This window comes from Micropterus salmoides, unplaced genomic scaffold (assembly GCF_014851395.1).
Source record: "Micropterus salmoides isolate LMB-PRFRI ecotype aquatic unplaced genomic scaffold, ASM1485139v1 Ms_hic_scaffold_2, whole genome shotgun sequence".
NCBI classification, from domain to species: domain Eukaryota; kingdom Metazoa; phylum Chordata; class Actinopteri; order Centrarchiformes; family Centrarchidae; genus Micropterus; species Micropterus salmoides.
In genome coordinates this window covers 52,244,924-52,265,563 of record NW_024041150.1, presented here as the reverse complement: position 1 = coordinate 52,265,563, position 20,640 = coordinate 52,244,924, and the positions used below count along the sequence as shown (strand labels likewise).

Genomic DNA, 20,640 nt, shown 5'->3' with positions numbered 1-20,640 from the left:
CTCTCTGCCTTGTTACCTTGATCCTCTGTCACCTGTGTTGCTCCCACCCTGCTGGTTAGTCCCTGTGTATATATGCCTGGTGTTTCTGTTAATATTTGTCCAGTCATTGCATTGTGTTGTAGTGCATTAATAAATCACTGAACTGTACCAGTCAGCCTGCGTGTCTTGCATTTGGGTACACCAACCTGCTCTACCCTACACCTACTGTAACAGTTTTAGCCGAAAACCAAACTTTGGAGTTTAGAGATATTGCGCAATACCAAGATGACGGCCTGAGAGTTATTTTTACACACAAAACAGCTGTTTTTGGACAAAAAAACCTGCAAAATCGCCAAATCTAGCGGTTGTAACTGTATATGATATGATGCGTTTGTTGTTATTATTAACCGGCTAATAAGTCGATTTTGTTGATTTGAGTGATAGGAGTTATGCACCTAATCAGGGCTGATTTTGGGTCAAGCAAGTTAAAAGACTATTGCAGTAATTGAAACGGGACATGTTAAACTAAGGTGAGTCCTGCAATTAACATCACAGGTGTCTTCAAACTTGCAGTCAGTCAGTCTGCCTATTTAAAGGGTGACAAGTAGTCAGTGGCGGTTTTAGTGATTTGGAGGCACTGGGCAAAGAAGAGGCCTCCCTTCATTAATATTTTCATGAAAAAAAGCTTTTTTCAATAGCTTCTGTTTCATGTGATTCAGGGACTCCTAAAAAAAAAGCTGTTTTTCCATAAATATATATATATATATATATATATATATATATATCCATCCATTGTCAACCACAAGGTATTTCAATTGAAGACGCACGATCAAAATAAAGTATTACTGTATGTCAGCCATGACAGGAAGGAAGCACATTAAAAAAGGGACAGAACAATGGGTTGTCTGATGAGTAGTGGAGAAGTATGATAATTTGAGAGTCAAGTCATGGCAATCATAACATCATAATATCTAAGTTCACCACAGTGTGTTATTCAGTCAGTGCTCAATTCAAAGCCCACAGTTCAACCACCAATGAATGAGTTTAAATCTCCACAGAGTCCATCTCAACATAAAAAAATAAAAAAAAAATCCTCTTCTGGATCCCAGCAAGGTAACCATAAATACTGAGTGCAAAAGTTGGCCAACGAAAATAAAACCAAGTGATGCCTCGCGTTTACAAACAAGTGATTCCAACAACAGTTACCTCCCGTAGTCTGGGCGATGTTTTGGTGTGCAGCATTTGCCTGAGTGTATTTATTGTATTCCATTGGTTGCAGGGAATGAAATTAACACCTGCCAAATGTGGGTAAATTGTGGCAGTGGGGGAGTGGAGGAGTGAAATCGTGAGGCCCCCCTGGCGGCTGATGCCCCGGGCAATTGCCCACCTTTCCTCAATGGTAAAACCGCCTATGCAATTACTGTGTACTGTTTGGTACATAGTGTGTACCACACTGAACATGGACTACAGAAAGCTAAGGAGAGAGCTGTCTCAGGAGATTAGAAAGATAATTATAGACAAGCCTGTTAAAAGGTAAAGGCTGTTAAGACCATCTCCAAGCAGCTTGACGTTCCTGTGACTACAGTTGCACATATTCAGGAGATTAAGGTCCACAGGACTGTAGCCAACCTCCCTGGACGTGGAAATCTGATGACAACTGGAAGAGACTGATAGTACAAATGGTAGCCAAAGAGCCCAGAACAACTTTCACAGACATTGTGGTTGATTGGAGGTGAACTCCAAGGTTGAGGTACATTATTGTCAGATCACACCATCTGTTGCTGTTTGGTCCAACATGGACTTAATGGAAGACGACAACTGTCATAAAAAAGCGAGCCTGGAATTTGCCAAAATGCATTTTGACAAGCCAGAAAGCTTATGATAGGATGTCCTTTAGAAAGATTAGACAAAACTGGACCTGTTTGGCGAGTTACCTCAGCTCTATGTTTGCAGACGCAAAAATTACGTATGCAAAGAAAAGAACACTGTACTACTGTGAAGCATGGATGAGGCTCTGTTATGGGAATTCCAAACATATTGCATGTAACCCTGGACTCAGGGAGACTCATCTGTGATGTGGCACTGACTCTGTGTAAACGTAACAGTCAAAATATCTGTGTTCTCTGTGTTATCTAGACTTCAGGGACAACGTGTCTCTGTGGGATGATAAGATTGACCCTAAAGCTGGATAAATAACAGGCTCACTGAGCTCTCCTCACTCATTCGAGCATACATGTATGTATGTGTGTTTCTGTGAGTCCTTCTGCAGAAGACTTGAATAAAAAATCACAGAAAGACAAGTGTTTGCCTGAGCTGTTTATTTGAAAACTCGAACTGCCATCACAGGCTCTGTTATGTTTTGGGGCTGCTTTGCTGCATCTGACACCGGGTGTCTTGAATCTGTACAGGGTACAATGAAATCTCAAGACTATCAAGGCATTCTGGAGCAAAATGTGCAGCCCAGTGTCAGGAAGCTTGGTCTTAGTCGCATATCATGGGTTCTCCAACAGGATAATGACCCACAAATCAGCTAAAAACACCCAAGAACGGCTAAGAGCAAAACATTGGACTATACTGAAGTGGCCTTCTATGAGCCCTGATTGAAGTCCTATTGAACATCTGTGGACGGGCCTGACACCCTTCAAACCTGAAACAGCTGGAGCAGTTTGCTTATGAGGAGTGGGACAAAATACCAGTTGACAAGTACAGAAGTCTCATGGAAGGACTGCCTCAAAAGGTTGTGCAACAAAATGTTACTTTCATTGTACTATCATTTTGTCCAGGCCAGTTTCAATAGTTTTTTTTTTTTAATGATTCTGTTTAACCACAATTCAAAAGCATTGTCTGATTTTCATCAGTAAATTTTTATGTATTATTACTTTTGTCAGTTCAAAGTTATTTCAGGAACCACTGTGTTTTTCTTTCTTTAATGGAACCAACAATTTTGTCAATGTCTGTAAATTACTGTTGAACCAGATGCCTAGATTATTAGCAACAGGCTTAAGGTGATTCACTAGGGATCCAGCAGATGGCAGTATTTGCTTTGCATTTGCCAGGATCTCCGTTTTGTTCAGCTGGAGGAAATACATTTTTGACATCACAAAGGCAGTCGGTAAGTGAACTCAGCATTCCAGGGTCTGTGGATTTGACGGGCAGGTAGATCTGTGTGTCATCAGCATAAATATGAAAAGAGACACGTTTCTGGATAATGTGTCCAAGGGGAAGTAAATACAAGGAAAATAAAATGGGTCCTAAGACTGACCCTGAGGCACACCATATTTACCTGAACAGAATGAAGAGACAGTTATTCACAGACACACAGAATCTATTTGACAGGTTGGATGTAAATCATTCTAAAGCTTTACCAGAGATCCCCACCCAGTGCCTCAGTCTGTCTAACATGATGTTGTGATCCGTGGTGTCAAATGCAGCGCTAAGATCCAGGAGTACTAGGACTGAGCACATGCCATCATAAGCAAACATTAAAAAGGTCATTGGTGACTTTAAGCAGGGCAGTCTCAGTGCTGTGGTACTTTCTGAAACCATACTGAAACTTTTCAAATATTTTTTTCCAGTAAAGAGAGCAGTTGTTTGGACACAATTACAGTACGTCTAAAATCTTTGATATAAAAGGTAATTTGGAAATTGGTCGAAATTTTTGAGGGAGGGATCCAGGCCCAGCTTTTTAAGTGGGTTTACGCAAGCAGTTTTAACGAGTAGATAGGGAGTTGTTAAAAACAGAAATCTAATGGGCCCGACAGAATCCGTTACTTTTGTTGATACTAAGTCAAGGGGGCTGTGAAGACACTGGCTGCTTGTATGTTGTGAATATTGTGTGTGATCTGTGATGTACTCTTGCAAACATGCTGCTCTAAACTAATTGCCCCTTGTGGGATTAATAAAGTTGATTGAATTGAGTTAAATTGGCACTCTAATTTGGGATACTGTTTTTACATTTCAAGTGAAAAAAAGGACACTTCTCATAATTATTTATTAGTTTAACACAACTCTGACTTCCTTCCCATTTATTTTAACTCACACAATTGTTTAATACTCAACATTGATTATTTGTAGAAATGTACAATTCACACAGAGACCAGGGTCTTCTTTAGTATTCATTAGGTTTATCACAGGAGCAGGCAACAGCAAAGGATAGTATGCTACAATGTGCATGTTTTCTCTGCTACTAGTTTATATTTAGAATAAATGACTGCACCAAGGAGAGGGACATAGTTTCACTAATAATTTAGGACTAGTTTATTTTTCACTTGCAAAGAAGTTCAAGGTGCAACAAAGAATCCACTTGATGCGAAAGCTAAATTCTTTTAATGTCTCTCAGAGTATCTTATGTAACTTTTATTATTCATTTATTGAAAGTCTTAGCATTTTCTTTTATGGATTGTCTGTGAAGGACAAGAATAGCCTCAGCAGCATTGTTAAAATCTGCTCCAAGATCATTGGAGTTCAGCTGACAGACTCCCTCTAGAAAAAAAACGGGAGCTCCAGAAGGCTATAAAAGGTCTTGAGTCATTCTGATTATGTTCTTAGTCAGGAATTCTGTTTAACGCTGAATTCTGTTTTATTCCTTCTGCCATCAGGCAACTAGACATTTGCCAAGCATAAACCTCTGTATTTATTTATTTATTTACTTAGTATTTATTATCTATTTATTTATTAATCTTCTTGAACTATGGTCCCTGCTTAGTCCATGTATTGCGACCTATGTATTCGCTGCTTTGTTCTGGTGCCCAAATGTTTTCTCGTACAATCTAACAAAATTGTGAAAAATGCCCATCACAATCTACCAGAGCTCAAAGACGTGTTCTAATTGCTTCTTTTGTTTAACCTCCAGTCCAAAACCCAAAGACTCTTCATTAATGACGAAGAAGAAGCCTGAAATGGCGGATGTTGACTGAAACGATTAATACATTATCATATTGTAACTTATTTTCAGAAATATGTAAAGCGTATGCTGCTGGTTGCAATCTGAAACCTTCTGCTAGAAGCCACTAAAAACCACACAGCCCACCTTTAACTTACATTTACTATAAACAGATTTTAAGGCTGTAAAACTAAACACTCTTTTTGTGATAACTTTCATCGACCATTGTATCAATACAACATAATTCAAATAGGCCAGAAGGGAACAAAGGTGAAGAGAATAAACTGAGTGATGGATAACGTTGGTAGTGTAGGCGGTGTGGCACAGACATTTGCGATCAACAGCTGCTGTCTGCATCCTAAAGCTGATTTGTGTAAACTTTAATAAAAACAGATGTAAAATAGAACAAGGGGAACGTGTTGCTCTGAGGAGGAGGAGGCAGCTAGAAGCAGCACATATTGGCACAATGGTATCCTGGCTTTTAAATTAATGTTAATTATATGTTGTTAGTATATTCATTATAATCATTATAATCTATATTCTATAATAGTATAATAGCTTACCACTATTATATTAATTCCAGTTATTTTTTTTATTCATTAACTTTGTGAAAGAAAAATATTGTACAGCTAGTTAGTCTAACTTTAATTTTAAGTAGGCTACTAACTCATCAATAATAATAACTATTTAGGCAGAAGGATTAGTTCAACATTTGGAAAGTTTGCTGTAGCACATCAAACTTTTAGAAAAAAAAAAAAAAAAAAATTTCCATCCAGCCTGTGAATAATCTGTTCACGAAAAGTGACGATGACGAGCGCATTGGCTTTATGAAAATTGAACGTGTTTCAATAAAAAGGCACTGATGTAGCTAAATAGCCAGCTAACGTTAGCCAAACCAATATGCTGCTTATATTTCCCCTGTTGTCTGCTGTCTTACTGCTTCACCTGCTGACGGCGCATCTTGCTCTTGTTTTTGAGTAATGGGCTGTTCAAGCTGCCACAGAGCTCAGTCTTACCATGTTTTGAACAATTAGCATAGCCACAAAATTTTATACCCTGTTAAATGGCGATCAAGACTTTTAATGGCCTTTATTTTGGCTAAATTGATTTATTACCTTTTACGAATTTAAGACCCCGCGGACACCCTGTACAGTGACGTGAAACATGTTTCACATATTTTGCAGTACAATATTTGATTGTACAAACATCTACACAGTGAAACTAGCAGTATCTTTTGTGTAGGAGATCGAAATGAATGTTCCTATAGTATTTCATGATTAATTGAACCAATGACTCTGCAAGTACAAAGTTTCTTTAAATATATAAATGCAATGTTTTGAACACTGGACAGCCTGTGTTACAAGTGATGATTTTGTCCCTATGTTAGGTTCTGAAAGCAGTGCTTAAGTGATTGTAAAAAAAATAAAATATAAAAAACTTTAGTAAATATTATATGAAGTTACTTTATTCTTTATAATTTCATATAACAGTAATCTAAGTAGTTTACCACGGGTCTAATATTAATTCCAGTTACAGCAGTTGAATTTGTGTGTGCTGTTTTGATTTATTGCATTTTAATTGCAAGAAAAAGGTCTCTGAACTGTAAAAGGAAAGTGTGTGTGTGTGTGTGTGTGTGTGTGTGTGTGTGTGTGTGTGTGTGGGAGCGACTTTGAACCTGGGGGGGGCGCTGAAATGCTACGGGGCTTGGGGGACATGCCCCCTGATATTTAAATTCTCATTTCTAATGATTTTTGATAACAGAATGTATTTTTTAGTGTGGCTGAAAGAGGGTCTTTGCAGTGACAGAAGATGGAGAGGGGAGATTATATGAAAACTCAAAGAGGGAGCGGGTCAGAGAGAGGGAGTATAATATAACTAGAACAAAACCAAATACATATCATAAAAACCCTGGAGCAGCTGCTAGTTGATGTAGCCACAGTACAAATGTATTTAGTTATCCTAATGTTACACTTGATGTAGCGGTCTGTGATGTTTTCTGTGTCTCACTTGGCTCTGACTCTCCCTGCAAACATGTTTGTGAACACAGAACTGTCTTCAAAGCAAACTCTGATGACATGCAGTTGAAAAGTCTTTTTACTACGCGAGTTTTAGAATTTTCTACGTCTACTAGCTATCAACGCTACTTACAAGCTCATCCTCCCTAGTTTTTTCTCCTCCTGCTCCTGTGACCTCTGACCTCTTCAAATACTGCAGGAGGCTCATCTCTGTGTGAACACGGACTACTTTCCAATCATTTATGGACACGTAGCAGAGACACATGCACACCTCATGGCCTTTTTAAATCTCCATGACTGTGTTGATAAGATCAATTTAAAATATCACACTTGCTGCCCAGCTGGCTGTTGCCTGTATCTTATTATGGACATGTAGCCAACCAAACCACTTGCTCTGCAGCAGCACAGGCAGCCAAAACAATCTGACTATTCTAAATCTAAATAATCTTTACAACGCAGATAATGATTGTGGCAGTAACAGGAGAGCAGCTCGTTGTTGAAGCAGGTAAACATACAGAGGAATCTGCGTCATGCATAAAGGCCAACAGGACTGTTTTATCCACTATATTTTCACTCTCTGTGCATCTCAAAAATGATTGTTTCCTGAATAACAGCTGGTAGTTGCTGAGTGAAGCCAAGATTAGTTTCACCAGCGACATTCAGTTTATGGACTCATCGATATTAAACAGTAGGCTATGAAAAAACAAACAAACAGGCGAATATCCATCAAAAGAAAGTGATGCTCTTTTCAACAACAGGTACTGGTAATTTATCAGAATCATTCTAGTGATGTTACAGTGTGAAGTTTACGTTTTCTCTGCAGAGACTAAAGACGCTTTTAATGCGCCGGCCGGCTTGTTAAAGAGCGACGCAGGCTGGTTTCGAACAGGCCACCAGTGCCATGATGTGCACTCACTGGATTTCTGTTGTTTCAGTAGAAAAATAAAGGCTTAAACTGAAAAGGTATTTACCTGATTTTCTAAGTGTTTGCATCTGCCCAACTCATTCATCTCTGTGATAACCACAGAGGAGACCTGGCGCTCCTCTGCGTAACTGCGCGCGCACAGCCTGACGGCTCATTCGGTTAACGAAGCCCTGCAGATTACAGACTAGTGAAGTTATGAATGGAAAATGTAGCGAAATTAAAAGTACATTACTGGCCCACAGAAAATACTGCAGTAAAGAGTAAAAGTAGGCTGCAGCTTTAAAAAAGGAACGTGAAAAGGTGGCAATTACTTTATTTTATTTATTTTGCAAAATTATGTTACTTGTAACAAGTCACTGCCCCCCCTGCAGCAGGCGTCCCCACTGCTGTCTTCAGGTACAAAAAGAACAGCACAAAATAGACTAATATTGAGGCACTTTTCTGCACCACCTTTGCCTTCTGACGCATGTTTTCTACAGGCTACATGATTTTTGTCCGCGTTTCAACCGTTTCATCATGTCTGATGCAGAGTGTGTGATTGATTAACTCAAACCACCAAAACCACTCTGAGCAGACTCCAAAAATCGCCAAAAAAAAGTGAGGGGGACAAAACACAGATTTTGAAATGTTGGGGGGGCGTAAACTGAAACGCACAAATGAGAACACAGTTACGCACATTTATAAAAGGTTTAGAGTAATGATGCACTTTTCGGTGTTTGGCCTAATAAGTCAAAACACCGAATACATTTTTTAATAAAGTCCTACCTGAAGAAAGACTATGAAGTCTTCATGTTATGCGATATGAGAACCACATACAACATTACTGCAAAGGTCCAGATGAGAGGAGGCTACAAGAGACCTCCTCCTCCTGCTCCTCCTCCTCCTGCTCCTCCTCCTCCTCTCCGGTTCCGACCGTCACATTAAGTGTGGGTTCTGTAGAGATACGGGGTTCTGATGGCTCCACTGTTGAATCCTCCTCCTCCTCCTGCTCCTCCTCCTCCTCCTCCTCCTCCTCTCCGGGTCCGACCGTCACATTAAGTGTGGGTTCTGTAGAGATACGGGGTTCTGAAGGCTCCACTGTTGAATCCTGCTACATTACATCTTGTTTACAGTCAATATGAAGCTACGTGTCGGAACCAGGCCGAGCTAACGCCACGTTAGCTTCTTGTTAGCTGCTAGCTGTGTTCATGAACACTGACCTGAACATCGGTGCTATCAGAGCTCGAGCCTGCTGTTTGTCCTCCGGGGACGTTGTTGCTCCGGGGCTCCGGGTCCTGGTTGTCCTCCTCCATCCCGCTCTTGGTCCTGGTCTCTCAGATCCAGCAGGTCTCCTCTCCTCTTCAGATACAGAAGCGCTGCAGGACCTCGTGGAGCTGCGAGTTCTCTCAGATATTTTAGAAAGGCCTCAAACAGCAGCTGACTGATCCAGCAATGTGCTGCTGCCTCCGGGACACAAGAAGAAACTATTGGTTTCACCTTTTACCAACACAGGCAGGACTGGATCTGCTGGGAAAGTGAAGCGCTGCTGAGTTAGTCTGCAGAGAAACTGACCCGACAGTGAACGTCCCTCCTTTTTTTAAAAAAGATCTGCTGCTGTCCAATCACTCTCTTTGCCTCTTCACAATCTTCTATATAAGGATCTCATCGCTGCCCTGACAGATTAGTCTGCAGACCCTGAGAGGAGCACTTGGCAGTCGCTCAGTAACGAGCTTCCAAGAGCAGGACGTGAATATCAGGATCACAGAAACTCAACTTACACATTCAACCACGGCAGAATATCACTGTGCTTCTTTACAACACAACAAGATGGTAAGCATGAACACAACTTATGGAAAATGCTGAGAGAGTCTGAAAAGATGCCAAGTATGGAAAAGAGACAGGAACCATCTGTTTCTAATGAAAGGACTCGAGAGGTTGAAACGCTGTGAGCCAAGTGTGAGTTACTGAACTATCACTGATCCTCCAGGAACAGTGAAGTGGAGAAAAACAAGAGCCGTCAGGCTTTAAGGACTGACACTGGTCTCAGGGACAAAAGGGAAGAATCAACTAAAGATTAATATATAACTTTTTACCATTAAAACTTATAAAAACCACCAGAGCTGTTTCAGATTTTGTTGAGTTCTTACATCATCCAAAATGTTTCCAACAGTTTCAAACCAGAGAAATCATCATTTTAATCAAGCAGTTCTTCAGATAAATAAACTTGTTAGAGCAGCTGAAGATTCAACACGTACAGGGAAAAAAGTGATGGATCAAAAGTACACATAAAATAATAATAATAAAGTAAGAGTTCACTCTGTACACGTTTCATACAAATATATGTGATGGAGAACTGCACAGATAGAAAACACACATGATGTGAAGCATCAGAATAATATATAATGTACTGCCAGGACAGATTACAAGATTTGACAGGATGCAGCAGGAGGTAGATGCACAGCGTAAATAAATCTACTGTAACTGCACAGCGTATAATCACACACACGCTTTCGCCTGTGCGCTATAGATCATTTAAACATCGTGCTCTATAGTGTAATAACGAGGACGTGTGGACGCTGAAATATCAGCTGGTCTAGTTCAGGTGACGTTAGATAATTAAAACCAAGTTACACAATATTCGCTCTCTGATGAGATATTTATTTAACCCAGGTGAACACACGTGAGCAGGGACCTGCACACACATTTGGGAGGGCTCAAGTGTAAAAAGGGCACTTCTCATTATAATTTATTTTAAACAGCTTTTAAACAAATGTTAAATATATTAAAACTCTGACTTCCTACACATTTATTTAAATTCCTCAGTATTCATTTCACACAGAAACCACGGTGTGCTTTAGTTTTCACCAGGTTTATCACAAGAGCAGGAAACTCCGCCACCATGTTTTCTATTTTTTTTTTAGGTATTTCTTTTATTATTTAGAATAAATGACTGCACCAAGGAGAGGGACATTAAAATTAATTGTTTAAATACTTTTTGTTTCACAATCAAGAAAACCTTCAGCTCCACACAGACTGTCTGTATCATGTAAAGATCAGCACACAACAAACCAACAGACTGGAGAGTTATCAGATGATAAAATGATGAAATTATTGTTTCAGGCAGGACACTTTCTTCATGTAGTGGTCAGTTTTGAGATTTTGGTATATTTTGCTTCCATGTCTTTATTTACTCTGATGAAAAGAAAACTTCTTTAGATGGAGTTTGTTTTCAGCCTGCTGCCCTCCGTCTGTTTGCATCTGTATTTCTTCTAAACCTAAACAAGCTAATCTGCATATTTAAACATTTCAGGGGAACAGACTCTTGATGTAAGTCATTAACTGATGAAGTTCTGTTGTGATGTGCTTTAGTTATTATTTATTATAATTAATTAACTCCTTTTGCATATAAATATGTTGATGTGATGACGTTTTTAGACACAACTTTTACTGTATTCTCCTGTAGTGTCTCCATTAAGTACGTTAAATGATAAATCGCCTTAGCTAAACTTTAGCTAACTTGTTACATTAACCAGTAGCTCAAGTTACACAAGGCAGCTGCTGCACAATACATCCAGCCTGAGCCTCGTACTAACAAGAAAACAACTCTGAGCTAAAGACACATTGTTCTCCTCTTATCTTTCCTGCATCACAACATCTCAGACACCAGCCGTCTCCTCCCTCCACTCCTCCACACACACTGTACATACACAAATATTGTCATATTCTCAGAACACACATTAACAGGAAGAGGCTGAACTCTTTTACACTGAGTTCACTTGAATTTAGTTTCCCAACAACTTAAACATGAAAAGTGATCCACACTACACATAACTCTTTTTCTTCTCTGTGGTGTATGAGGAGCTGCTGTAACAGCTGTGGGATCAATAAAGTTTATCTTCTCTGTGGTCCATGCTGACTTCTGTTGTTGTGAGCGAGTGGAGAGTTTAGAAAAAGTGAACTCAGGAGTTTTCTGGTTTCCATGAAAACCTTCTCAAAGCCACGTCCCTTCAGCCTTTAAGGACAGACTGAGCTGAGCTTGACTTACTAACTGAGCTGTGGGACGAACGGTCTGCCTTCTTATATGAATCACTACATGTTCATTATGAAAGACTTTGGAAACAAACTCCTGCTCTGGCTCTCATCTGGCTTCCACCAGCACTTGTTTATTTACACATGGACAGAAGCCTCCCACAGCCAATCAGTTCAGGGTGACATGTCATGTGACCACCAGAGAGCCTCTGTCTGCTTTCATATCAAAGCCCGGCGCTGGGAGACCTGGAAAGTAGCTCCCAGTTCTTGTCAGGAAATTAAAGCTCACACACAGAAACATCTGTTCGTCTACGACTGTTCTTTCCAAACCTGCTGAAACACATGAGATCAACTCAAAGTTACAGAAGCCGTCCACACATGAGCGAGCTCAGCTTTCACATCTGTACATGTATCCACAGATGTTTCTGTCTGAGAGTTGTAGCTGCTGCTGGGAAACCTCTGAACATGAACACATATATCTCTGCATCAAGTCTCCATGTTGTTCTGCTGTCACAACATGATGGTTCATGTTCACAGGTCTCCAGTCTGTCCCAGGGTCCATAAAAAGAGGAAGACGTCCCCCTTAAGAACCCTGTCTGTTTACAGAGTAGAGCATTAAATGTAGTCGTTGTGTCCAAAACAAGAAGCTGAAGGAGTCGTAGACGGATTGACCAGAGACTCACTCAGTGTTTCACTGGATCACCTGAAGAGACCGGCGCAGGTGGGTTTGACCTCTGTGTGAAAACAACAAGAGATGCATCAGGTGCTGCGAGGAGACGAGTTATGGATCATTTTGAGAAGCATGAATATTCTCTGAGGAGGAAAACTGTAAATACAACCTCCAACGTACAGAAAGCGTTTCTCCACTCAGCATCATGAAAACGGATCTAAAGCTGTGAGACTGATGGATTCAGCAGGCAGAAACACTTTGGTTACAGCGCCCCCATGTGGCAGAGTGGGGCCATATTTTCTCCATGTGTGATGACTGAGGAGAGAGTGAAGTCTGATGTGTCTAAGATTTATCACTCCATGGTAAATGAGGAGACGTCAACAACAACAAGTCAAACAGAACAACAACAGGAGTTTGGTCCTTCAGCTTTAAACCTGTGCTTTTATTTCATCTTCCCGTCGACCGGGACGCTTTTGTCCGCTCTGCTTTGATTGTTTATAAAACAGGAAGTATAAATTAACAGCTTTTTAGCCAACTTCATTCCAGCTCATCAGCACAAGTTTTACTCTTCTTTTTGGTCAGCAGAGCTCATTTACATGAAACTCCAGCTGGTGTTTGAGCAGAATCAGCAGAATGAGGAGTTCTTCTGGATCATCACAGACTGGTATATGTCAGATATTAACCAGGATGTTCCCAAGTCACAGCTGACTGAAGCTCTTTAATTCACTACAACACAGTGAACAGTTTGAACTCTGTCTCCATGAGCTGTCGGCCTGTTGGGTTAAATAATAATAATAATGTCTTTTGGCTGAGAACGTCCTGCTGTTCTGGTTTTCTGTTGGCTTCTGGCACACAGCCACACACTGTTAGAGAACCTGTTGGTTTTATTGTCTTTATTAATCTGAGGGCTCCTGCCTGAACACCAGGGAGCGGCTCTGTCCTGCTTCATTACTACACTTAGAATAGATCAGACACAGTCAGCTGGGACTTCTGTTTTAATGGGCCCCCGGCACCTGTAGCACAGGATGTGGGGACTGATGGTGCATTGACATGCTCCTCGGATGGTCTCCTTTCCTGAGCTGGGAAGTCATTCTTTTGACTTTGGTATGTTCATGTGCTTTTAAATCGGAATGTGGAAACAACATGGATGCTACTACAAAGATGCATGGGATTATCATAATCAAGTGTGCTGAAACTGTTTGAAGCTTTCTATTATAAAGTCATTTTTGTCCCAGACTTGTCACTGCACCAGAAGGCCTACATTACCAGAAACCACTAAAATATTTATTGTGCTGCTAATACTACTTTATTGCCAAGTAGGTTTTCCTATACATGGATTTTTCCCTTCCAAATGATGAGGCTGCAATTTTGAAATGTCGACGCCGAAGGCACTCAAAAGACTTCATTACCACAGTGACGGTCTGTGGTCATTTGGGGACAGGGATTATGGTGGACGTTTTGAAGCAGACTGGAAGGCGCCATGTCTCCAGTGAGGAGGTAAAGACGCCGGTGAAAATCAGGGACAGCTGGTCAACACATAGCTTCAGGGTGGACGGAGACACAGTCTGACCCCGCTGCCTCTCTTCTGTACAGTCTGTTACCGCCATCCAGGATGGAGATGGAGGACGTTGGGTTGGGTGAGGAGGAGAGGGCTTCTGGACCTCATGAGACCAACTAAACACTGCATAATGGTTTTCTGGTGTGGGAGTCCTGAAGGACCAAAATACACAAACAATGACCAGACAGCTCGCTTGGTGCGATACTTTGGTTGGCTAACAGCAGCATGCTAGCTGCTAGCAGGTGTGTTAGCAGTTAGCTCAGCAGCCACACCTGTCTGTCACAGTAATGTTTGTGTGAAAGCTGCTCAGCCTGTTTCTTCACATTCCAACAGCTGCTTCAGTGGAAAGAGTTTAAAGTGAAACTCCAGTTTTCTCCTCACAGAGTCAGCAGATTATCAGGAGGAGGAAAGGGACAGCTGGCTGTGAACTGATGTCCTCACTGTGTTTCTGAAGACTTCCTTTAGTGAGAAGCAGATTAACTTTGTGCTTGTTGGAGTTTCTACAGGAAGATGAAGATGTTTGTGGTGTTTGTGATCCTCGTGCACGGTAAGATAACCTTCCTCCCTCTGATCATCACCTCAGTCCAATGTCACCTCTTTAATCTGTGGTTCCGTCATCAGTCTGTTTCAGCTCCATGACGATGTTTTCTTCAAATAACAACATATTAAAGGCAGCATGTTTTAATGTTTCTTTAAATCCTCATGAATGTAGAAGACGGTCCAGTCAGACTGTCCTCAGGTCTTCAGGATTATATCCCTGTAGGTTGCTCACAGTCTTCTAGGTTATATCACCAACAGTAACACTGATCCTCTGCTGACAGCAGCATCACATGTGGATCGTCTGTCTCATCTGTATGAAGTGTCTCCACGTGTCCATCAGTCCTGTCTTTTCCCTGAGTATTATGGACTCCCTCTGAAGACGTGATAGAGAGATGGAAGGAAGAGATGTGAGGAAAGAGGAGTTCAGACAGTGAACACACTCATTTTAACACCATGTTGAGTCAGAAAACAGAGTCCATCTAAACAGTGAGAGCAACATGACAGCTGAGGTGCTTCTGTTATTTGTCAGCTGCTGCTGGTTTTAAACTGTGCTGATGTGGTTTCACAGCAGTTAATCAGCTGCAGTGTCCAATCAGAGACAGGACCAGGTTGGTTTCTGGGTCACCTGAGGATCCAGGAGGAATAAGACATGAAATAAGGCTGCTGTGATTGAACCTCTCTGTCTGTGTGACCTCACAGTTTCCCAGCATGCCTCAGCTGTAGAGCTGTATGAGGGGGAGGAGTTTGTCCTGCTGCCCTGTGAGTATCACACCTTTGACCTGAAAGACCCCACAGTGGTGTGGAGCCGCTACGATCTCAATCCTCCAACCGTCCACCAGCGTCAGCAGGAAGGTGATGAACTTAAAGACCAAAACCAGCTTTACAGCGGCCGAACATCCATGATGACTGACGCTCTGGACACTGGAGACCTCAGCCTCAAGCTGACAAAACTCCAGCTCTCTGACAGCGGCAGCTACACCTGCACCGCCAGAGCAGCAGGAGGACAATGGAGAGTGACAGAGATACAGCTGCAGGTCAAAGGTCAGCAACAAACCCTAACAGCTGCTGTAGATTCAGGTCAGAGGTGGAAAGTAATATATTACAATTACTCACGTTACTGTAATTGAGTAGTTCGTTTGTGTACGTGTACTTTTTACAGTAGATTTTTAAATTTGTAATGCATGTTATGTTTAAAGTATTTAATTTCACTACATTTTCAATCACATCCGTTACTGAGTTTTAAAAAAGCACAAGGAAAAACTCACGACCACTTTGGCTTTAAGTGCAAGAGAACAATAGCTGTATGACACAGTATAAGCTGATAAAAATGCTGTATTAAGTTACTTCTAGTGCAAGTTGAATATTTCCTGTTGCTGAAGCTTCACATTAAAAGCATTTCACTGGCTTTTATGTCACAGGTTGACTTTTATTTTGAAGAGGTCACAGGAAATGCAATCTGTGAGATTAGTGCTGACCGCTCTCATTCATCAAAAATGCGTCTACACAAGACAACCGACAGTTTTCTGACAGCGGCCCAGTTTGAAATATTGCAGCAAGTAACGCAACAGTCAGGAGCAGCAGACACAGTCAGCTGTTAGACAGGGCCGTAGCCAGGGTTTTGAAATTAGTGATGTCCAGGTTTTTTGTTTATTTTATGATAATTCAGGATGCCGCAAGCTAGGTTAGACTTCCTCATTAGGGCCACATATGACACCCTGCCAAGCCCAGGTAATCCGTATACATGGTATAGCTTAGAGGAAAGATGCCAGCTCTGCAATGAACCCAACCCAAGACTGCAGCACATCCTGTCTAGTCGTAAGGCAGCGCTGGTGCAGGGTCGATGTGGATAGCATCACAAGTCCTCAGGAAACTGGCAGAGGTTCTAGAGGCAAGCAGACTGGAGGCCAACCACGATAACCGTCTGATGCAACATCATCTGATTCACTTTGTCAGGCAAGGAGCAGCAGTGAAGGCCACCACTCAGAGAAGGAAAACCGCCCTGACCCCTGGCAGTAATTGGAAGCTGAGGGTTGACCTTGAAATAAAGCTCAAGTTCTCAACTGAGATCATCACAACCTCTCTTCGGCCAGACATTGTCCTATGGTCAACAACTGACAAAGCAGTGATCATGGCAGAACTAACAGTCCCATGGGAAGCACGAATGGAGACAGCCTCCGAACTGAAGAAGGATAAGTAGTCAGATCTGGCAGCCGAGTGCAGAGAAGTTGGGTGAAGGACTTTGTGGGATTGTCCACCCAGCGCTTCCTAAAGACCATGGGCATCAATGGGGCAAAGTTAAGGAAGACCATCAGGGAGCTGGCTGAGGAAGCAGAGAAAGGGAGTTTCTGGCTTTGGTTGAGAAGGAAAGATAATGTGTGGGGTAGGCAAGGGTCTTAAGCATACCAGGGTCAGTTGCAGGGGGCGGCAGGGAGACGTCCCTGCCATTGCTCCACCATCCCAAGATGTTCCGGGAATAATGGAGAGAAACATCAATGAAGAGTGGCTCCCGGCTGATGACCCTGCAGCTGGCCTGATGGTGCCGTCGGAGGTGCGACAGGCACTTTTTGCCATGCAGGTTTTCCTGTGCTGATACACTGACATGCCAGCAGACGTTTATTGTAAGTCAGAAAGGGAATCCTTTGATTAGAAAAAAAAAACGGTGACCAGTGCTAATTTCTCACAAGTTAGTTACAGTGAAATCCTAAGAATCAGCAACTTCATATTTATTTCTCACACTACCTATTCCCTTCTGGGCCCTTTCCATGTATTCAGCCATGTGCCAACTCATCTTAGCCGCTATGATGCCTGACAGGAGCTTCCATGTTGTTCAGAGGCAGGTTATTGGCCGGTAGTTGGATGGGATTGTTCCCTTCTGGGGATCCTTCATGATCAGGATTGTCCGTCCTTGGGTTAACCATTCTATGTGGGTCCCATCCATCAGCAGTTGGTTCATTTGTGCTACCAGGCGTTCATGGAGTGCAGTTAGTTTATATATATATATATATATATATATATACACCAACAGGCACTGTGCAGCACGTGCTTGAAATATGAAGTCACGTCTGTTGTCTGTTGCAGATGAACTTATTGACTTGCAGTGTAACAATGAACTAAAAACCATATTCAGGGAGGCAGAGGGGAAAGTAGATCTTATTGGACAATTTCAATATAGACTGTATTTGCTGGTCTGAAGATGTTGTGTTGTTCAGATGGGGTTGATTAGAACACCCACAAAGCAGTCTTCCTTTACTTTCTTAATCTTGGTTGCCTTTAACAGTAGTCCAATGTGATTCCAATGGTTATAGTGTGTGGTCTGCCAAGAACAAAATTAGCAATAGTCAGAAACATTGTCCCTGCATCACATGAATAGAGTTATCACCCTGCCTATTGTTTAACCAGTATTCATTAATCACTAGAAACACAAAGTTACACTAGCAGCTGGTATACCTCATATCCCTCAGTTACAAACATAATACAACCAAGATAACACAGGACCGTTGTTTACCAAACATAGTACATGTATAGTGGCACTTTAGCTACTAATCTCCACTTAGCATGCTTACAGTTAGCATTCAGACCTGTTCCTTACAGCTTTCAATAACACATAGAATAGGAAATAGAACATAGAATGATTTTGTTTTTACACTTCTGATCAGTCACACACACAGGTAATCACACAAGATGGACCACGACTAATTCAGGCAATCAACTCGCTACTCTGATGACAATCGAAACTGAAACTAAACTTGTGGCTGCACACGGAGGATGCCGCTAGGCAACTACATCATCAAACTTCTTTATACATTCTTTTATACAGAGACTGTTTTTCCATCCAGATCTGTCTAAAGCAAATATCTGTGTGAGATTGTTTTCTCAACATTGAACTAAAAAGTACAGGTCTAGGCTTACTAACTGATGCCCATCTTGAAGCTGTAGCTACTCAGGGTTTCAACTGCAACCTCCATCAGAGCAAATGTGTTTGAGTTGTGTGAGAAGCAGCCCAGGTGCTTGGCAAGAATTACAACAAAGTAGGCCTATGAGCCTGTGAATGTGATTTACTAAAGTAAATTTTGAGTTATATATACTTGAGAATGCACTACATTTGAGTAAAGTGTACTTTTTGACTTTATCAGGAAATTATCAGACAGCTTTAATTTATAATTTATTTCAGAAAAACAAATGGAAATGTTCAAAATATGCATAAGTACATTTTGAGAATGTTGCGCTTTCTTGGAGTACTTTATATCTGCTGTGGCCCTCCTATGAGATGATAGTAACCAAGTGGCCCCTGGATAATTTGAGTTTGAGACCCCTGATTTACGCTCTGAAGGAACAACTACATAGGTCAGATACTCAGATTATATTTGTATAATATTAAAAGTTGTCTGATCTGAAACATTTCAGTGTGGCGAAGATGCAAAACACAAAGAAATCAGGAAAGGGGCAAGCACTATTTCACAGCACAGTACAGTGGTCCAGACATGGGTGACTACATAGCTGCTTACGGCCTTGTTTCTGGTTCCCACAGAACGAATTCCAACCTGGGCCAAAGTTCTCCTGGTTCTCCTGGTTCTTCTGGTTTTTGGTCTTGTTGCTGCTGGAGGTCTTTTGGTTCATTTCCGACAGTATTTCATGTCAGGTATGTCACTACTGCGCTTCCAGCATATGAAGTTATTATTGGAGCAAAACAACTTGCGATGCATTTGAATTCACGTAACCAATTGCAAGCTGCTTAAGAACCTGAGCTGGGAAATGAAGTTTGACACTTGATCAGTTTGAATAACCTGAATTCACCAATGCTTTAATCACAGTAGTAGCAGTTATGTTAAGCTTCAGAAAAATGTGTGGTTGCACACATGATAGTTAGCAGAAATGTATTACTGTTCTTGCCACGTGAAAAGGGACCGGGCAGAGATGGCATAAACAACAAATCTAAATCCCCACTAGCCATAAAGCTGTCAGACAAATCAAATATCCTCTTCACTCCTTATTTGACGCTGTGCCATGGCAAGGGTTAGAGCACAAGCAGAAAACACACCAAGATATTTCTGAGCCAACTTATCTGAAAACTCAGTTACCACAGGAACGGTGGTCACTTCGGGCCTTAGCTGCACCTTGCCCCTGGCCAAATCATTTCATTTTCAGAATACCATCCACCTCCACCTCTTCAATTGGAAAATAGGGATGAACACCCACATCCAGTAGACCCGTCACCAGGTCTGATTCAAGAAAAATAGTATGCAAAGGCGCCCCAAGAAACTGCACGCCAAAATACTGCACCAGGACATTGGAATCCCCAGCAGACTCATTTGAGAATGACAACACATCTCTCAAAAGGAAAGTCTGCAATGCCAATGCATCCCTCAAAATTATTATTGAAACTTTGCAATCCTGCTCAGGTAAGGACCAAGATTATCATCGTTAACAAAGACGAAAGAAATACCGAAAACTTGATCAGAAAAACATTATCGTTAACGCAAATAAAAATAAACCAAGGCTTTACAAAAAAAATTATTACTTATTACAACTGTGTTGTAGCGTTGCAAAATGAACTAAAATAAACAAAAATGAAAGAGTAAATGTCCTTAGTTTTTGTCTTTGTCAATTTATTTTGTTGAATACTTTACTGTAGCCGTGATGTGTGAATATGTTATATGCATATGTTGATTATGATAATGATTAACATCTTTATCAAAATAATGTTGTGTAAGCTGACCTTTGATGTGCAGTTCACTCGCTCACCCCTGCAGACCTTTGGGGGCAGATGCTCAAAGTAGAAAAGAGGCACATGGATCAAGGATTTAAATAGGGCTGTTCTCAAATATTGATACAGAAATATATCGTTATGGATTCTTTGCTGATATGTGTATACAGATGCTTCTGTATCGATACATCAAGAAATGCTGTGATGCTGTTTTGAAAAAGAAACACAGGGAATACCCAGATCTAGTATTAAAACACTGTGGGCTGACATATCTTACAGGGAACAGTTGCTGTTGAGGGGTTGCAGGAGATGTTGCTGCTGATACTATTGGAGGTCATCTGTGACTAGATGTTAACGCA

The 20,640-nt window shown here is 41.3% G+C and overlaps 1 protein-coding gene across 1 annotated transcript in view; it reads right to left on the bottom strand.

Annotated features, from left to right (window-relative positions):
- The window catches only part of LOC119912613 (butyrophilin-like protein 2), a 566,400-nt gene that overhangs the window by 400,212 nt on the left and 145,548 nt on the right, over window positions 1-20,640 (bottom strand). The gene's annotated exons all lie outside the window — the stretch shown is intronic.